Below are 5,741 nucleotides of genomic sequence, written 5' to 3'. Positions count from 1 at the left end.
ACTTGACTAAAACGTACGACTATACGGACGTTGGACTTTGGACTTTGGACTTGGACTGTGGACCTCGGACTTTGGACTGTCGACCTCGGACTTAAGAAAACAAGTAACTGAAACCAATAAACGTGTGTAAAGAGCGTTTTATCAGCTTGTCATAAACTCGACATTGATCCCAATGCAAAACCAGTTCGACAAAAGCCCTGAAGGATGGCCCCCGATAGAAAGATGAAAGTGAAAGACGAAATCGACCGTCTCTTGTCTGTTAACTTTATAAGGCCTGTGACTTATCCAACATGGATGTCAAATATTGTCGCAGTGCCTAAAAAGAACGGCAAATTACGTGTTTAGGTTGTGCATATCTTAATTAGTAGACTAACAACTAACTAATGGTTCTATTTTTCTAGTTAGGGTCAAGACATAGGTAGTGGTGATCAAGGGATACAAACTACTCCACAGGTAAAATATTTATTTTTGCAAGCAGGGGTAATTTGTGGCTTACTTGGTATGGCGTGATATTTTATCGAGTTAAAAAGGTCATTATGATGCACTAAGGCTATAAGATTAGAGTTACTGTTCTTAAGGTGTTGGTGAAATTATGAACTAGGTATAATATCAATGAAGCTCATAGTAGGTATATTTGTGGCCAGTGCCTCTGCTCTTGTTATGGTTTTCCTATACACATGTATTAAGGAAAGAAAAACAAGTTCTGCTTGCATGTCTTGTATGCTCTTCCTCCATTTCTTTGCTTGCCTTAGGTATCTCATACCCAGCACTCTAATGTTCCAACATGCCACATTACTCATTTAAGGTTATTAGGCGTGGCCCTCACCACTCCTTTCTCACTTGTACCAGGAGAAAATACTGCTCATTCATGATCATCTTCAGTAGAGACTTCGAGGGGGCGCGCACTTATAAGTATGCTGTGTTGTAAGGGTGTGCGCCAATCCTTTAATTTATAGTTCTTGGGTTAATAACTTGTTTATCTTTACTTACCCGCAATTCTGTCTCTGAGTTGGATCTAACCCCTTCCTTCCCACTTGTACTAGCAGCAGATGCTGCCTATTCAGTATCATTTTCATCAGAGGATTCAAGTATGCTCCCGCCTATTGTTATGCCTTGATGGATAGGCATGCGCCCATCTCGCTCATAGTCCACATTCGCAATTCCAGTGTTATTTTGCGCGCATTCCACATTCGAAATCTTGTGTTCAAGTCTTGCCCTCACCATGTGTCTCCGTATAGGTGACTGCCATCCTTCACTCTCATTACCCGTACCTCCAACAGAGCCTTTCTCTTGTACTGCATCTTGTGTTCGTTTTGCCCTTTCCTTTGCTTGCCATGATCCTGATCCTTCTTCAACCAAACCTGGTTTCTTCCCGATGAAACTTCCAACTACCAACTTCTCATATTTCTTCTTAATATTGTCAAACTGATTGGACTTGATATGGACTGTTGCTTGCCCATCCACCATTGTTGGCTTGATATATTCCAAGTTCTCCTTACCTACTGCCTTGCGGCCAATCACTTCCGCCCATCAGACTGCCTCCCCATAGCAAACCCACCTATTTCGGGAGTGGGATTTCTAACGAGCAATCAAATTAGTAGTAGGATTGACTTGGACCCTCAGTGGTTCTCTGGGAAAACTTCAGGAGACATGGGGGCAGTAAGGGGTAAGCCTAAAAAGAAAGGGATTGAATTAACGCCCCTTTTAAGCAGTTAGTTAGTACATAGAGTACAAGTAGGGACTTGTTTTGCGAAACATAAGGCCTGTATTCATACTCATCCGTTCAGCTCTAGCGACATGAAGATCATCAATCGACGCGTCGGCGAGAAGCCCCGCTTCGCTTCTAGTGAAGCCCGGCCTCGGAAACCTTCTCGCTAGCCTCCGCTAAAACCATAATTCATTTGGAATAGTCGTTGTTCGACGCCGCCCACCTCCTCCTCCTCGGACCGGATCAACGTAGAAAGTCGATCTTTTGAGGCCTCAAAGTCCTAAATACAGTATACAGACTTTGAGAGCATGCCTCTAGATCATCTAAAGTCTGATTAGTCTCCAATGTCTTCGCGTCGGTGAGTAGGCATAGTGGAGCTAGCCGTTGAGGAACTCAATCGCTAGCAGCTGGCAAGAAGAAAACACTTGCAGCAACTCCTTCAGAACGAAGCAGCCATGCACAATCACTTAAGCTATTACGTTCTGGGCCTCTCTTTGGGGAGAGCTCCTTCACTACACTCCATCAGATTCAATGCTTAGCAGCCAACTCTCTGATAACTCAAAGGCGCACCTAGGAGCTAACTACACAACCGGATAGAGGAATATCGTCTAGGCGTAGGCAAAGCTACCCGGCAAGAATTCATCAACCACTAGCTAGCAAGGAGAGAGCTTTTACAGTAGCTTCTTGCACAAAGACTTCCTATGCATAAGACTGATACAACGACTAACATCTACTCACACCGGCTAACGACTACTAACTCACCGGTAACACAGCTATACTAACACACCGTGACAAACCGAACTCACTAGAGAGGAGTTTACTCCCTTGATGGAACTACACCTAAAAGAACAAAGCTAAAGATGAACTCTACCCAAAGAAGAAAATGGTCGGCGTTAAGCGTTAAACGGCTTTTCGTTAAATTGCGTTGCTTGTTGGGGCACTGCCGAGTCTGGTATAATCATGTGTTTGTGTTTGTGTTTGTGTTCTTCCCTCCACCTTCTCCTCCTTTGATCCGATAGTTCTGCTGGGCTTCTAATGCTTGTTCTTCACTTGCACTTGCAGTTCCAGAACTATCTTCCCCAGCTTGCCCGATATCATCAGCCCAAGAGCTCTTCGCTGTTGGTGGTTGTTGCTTTCTCTATGCATTTCCAGTAATGTTCTTGTTTCCTGGATGTAATGTTTCTCGAGTTCGTACTCCCTGGTCCTTCAAACCCGCGACTTTATTCACTGTGTCTTGCGTTTCTTTTGTTCTAGCTTGCGTTTCCTCTGGCTGGATCTTTCTCTCATTCCCGATCACTCCTCCCTCCACATCAGTTAAGTTGTATCTAATTAACTCCTTCTGCTCATTCTCTTGACCTTCATACAGTCCTAAGACAATTTCCAGCACCTCGATCTTTCGGTCTTCTTTGTTGGTTGCCCAACTCTCATCAGGTCCGACTTCTGTTAGGTCTAGCCTTCTCCTAAATCTCTCCAGCGATCCTACTCCATACTTCATGAGCGCTGACTTAATTAGCTGTGATCAGTATAGACTCTGATCCATTGAGTTCAGAGCGGGTTATTTGGGTATGTTTGTTTCTTTAGTTATTTCTTAGATTGTGGTTTCGGTTAGAATATTCTTTTGCAAGTAGATTTTAGGAAGTAGTATTATTCTAGTGTAGGATCATTAATAGATTGGATATTATTGATGACCTATTGACTACGTTTCAGAACATAGAGCTTAGTTTGAAATTATTTTGTTTTCCATTCTTGTACTACTACTTTCCATTTCTCTTATATATTTTCTTCAGGTTCACTTTTGAGTTAATAGAGGTCCAACAAGGTTTGCATTAGAGCAACAGGCAGTAAATGAAGCTACTTTCCGTTGCCCTGATGAGTTTGGATGGAAACCCCAGGTTAGTTAGCTCCTTTGTTGGCCATTGCATGATGTATTGCATTATTTAGTTCACTATTCTCCATATTTCATTTAACATTGATGAAGTACTTGTGTTTTAATAAAATCCAGAAAGCCCCAATCGTTCCTGCAGATGGAAGTATAACCCGAACACGAGAGGTACGTGGTGCAATGTTAATTTGTTCATTTTGTGTACTGTCTACTGTTTCCTTGGCAATGTTAATTCGTTCATGCTTGTGAGGCCATTTTGTGCGAACTAACGGCGGCTAGCTAGAGATCGAATGCTTAAGAAGATTGGTAGGGAGAATATATGCAAGTTGGTTGTGTATGGGTCTGATCAACAAACTCATTGTGCACTTCAAAAGGCTGCTCGCTTATGGATATATTTTTTAATTTGTAGGGTCAAGACATAGGGAGGCATCATGGAATACAAATTAATCCTCCATCTACTCTTCCACAGGTAAATATATATATATATATATATATATATATATATATCCCTAACCTTTGCTTCAGTTGAACTCTTTGCAATAATCCACAAGCAGGTCTGCAACCATATGATTATCTCCACCCGCATGCAAAACTTGAAACATGAGAGGACATAAGGAGTTATTATACTTTGTTATTATACTGACTTTCTTTTTGTTTGGGTAGGGTCAAGGCATAGGGAGTAATGATCAGGGTATACAAACTACTCATTCAACCACTCTTCTACAGGTAAAATATTTCTTTATGCAAGAGTTTGGCATATTTGATGTTAACTTATGGTTTGTATATTGAAATTAGTTAAACTTCATAAGTCGAGTCCCATCTAGAGGTTTAATGTATAATGGTGTAATGTAATGTGTGCCTAAGACTATTCTTTTGTTTTGGAAATGTAGTCACATGGACGACAGTGCAAATTGTTGAATTGGGCGGCTCCACATGAATTAGTTGCTAAAGGACGTTGGGAGAGTGACGATCCTTTTAAACCGGTATATGGTGTACCTCTTCGAGATAATGCCTCCAAAGTTTGGGTAGAGGAAGTTGTGAACGCAGAACCACGTCTTTGGAGAAAAAAATTTGAATTGCAAACAGTGGGAGATGCTAAAGGGACTGCAATTGCAGGCCTTCAAAGCACATAATATTTACTGATTACCACGCGAAGTAAGCCGACTGTAGCATTTTCTTTTCTTACCAAAAGAAACTTTTGTGAAAACTTGAATCACGTTTTTTGTTTTTTTTTGTCCTTGTACAATGGAATTGAATACTATATCTTTTTTTGTTGTTTTGTCCTTGTACAGTGGAATTGAATACTATATTTTAGCTATTAATGAATGAAGTTATTTTTGTTTATTGTGTATTAGGTTTTAAAGTATATTTGCACAGTTGGTTACAACAATAATTCAGCCCCACTGAAAATGTATATTTGCATAGGTGGTGGTTACATAGGTCTCCAAAATTTAAAATTAAAAAAAAAAAAAAACTATGGAAATAGGGATAGGGCCTAAAGAAACGCTATTGAAATGCATAGTGCTTATATAAAAAACGCAATCAAATTTTCATTGAGCTAAAATAAAGCACTATCATATTTATAGCACTAATAAGAAAACGCTATTGAAATTTTCATTGTGCTAAAATAAAGCGCTATCATATTTATAGCACTTATAAGAAAACGTTATAGATACGTTCACAGCGCCAAAAACAAACGCAATTAAAAGCATAGTGTTTACAACAAAATGTTATCAAATACATTGCGTGGTTCGGAGAAACGCTACTAATAAAAGGATAGCATAGCCTTTAATAGCATTTTGTAAATGCCATAAAATAAAATTCATAGTGTTTTGGGCATGCTATCTATGCACTTTTTTGTAGTACTCGTAGCACTTGCTACTGAGATAGTTACTTTGTTGTGAACTTCGGACGGAACCTTTCCTCGCATTTTTTTTTCTTTGGACGAGATGTTTCATTCCGTCCCTCGTGTTTTTCCACATTTTTTTTGGATGTGATGTTTCATTCCATTTGCACGCGTTTTTTCTGATATTTTTTTCATTTTTTACATTCAAACGGGATGTTTCATTCCGTCTCGGTCTCAAAATACAGTCAGACGGAATAAAACATCCCGTTTGAATTTTAAAGTCGCATTTGCGTTGTGCAATGTCT

The 5,741-nt window shown here is 40.0% G+C and overlaps 1 long non-coding RNA gene across 1 annotated transcript; it reads left to right on the top strand.

The window, feature by feature from the left end:
• Window positions 1–402: 402 nt before the first annotated feature.
• LOC147514196 (uncharacterized) lies at window positions 403–4,932 on the top strand. Its single transcript, XR_015213170.1, has 5 exons — window positions 403–453; window positions 3,496–3,600; window positions 3,711–3,758; window positions 4,254–4,316; window positions 4,481–4,932. It is a non-coding gene; the product is annotated as an uncharacterized LOC147514196 (long non-coding RNA).
• Window positions 4,933–5,741: the final 809 nt, after the last annotated feature.

The sequence above is a fragment of the Coptis chinensis genome, chromosome 2 (genome assembly GCF_015680905.1).
Source record: "Coptis chinensis isolate HL-2020 chromosome 2, ASM1568090v1, whole genome shotgun sequence".
In the NCBI taxonomy this organism is placed as follows: domain Eukaryota; kingdom Viridiplantae; phylum Streptophyta; class Magnoliopsida; order Ranunculales; family Ranunculaceae; genus Coptis; species Coptis chinensis.
Note: the sequence above shows the minus strand (reverse complement) of the source record. Positions and strands in the feature narration are given on the sequence as shown.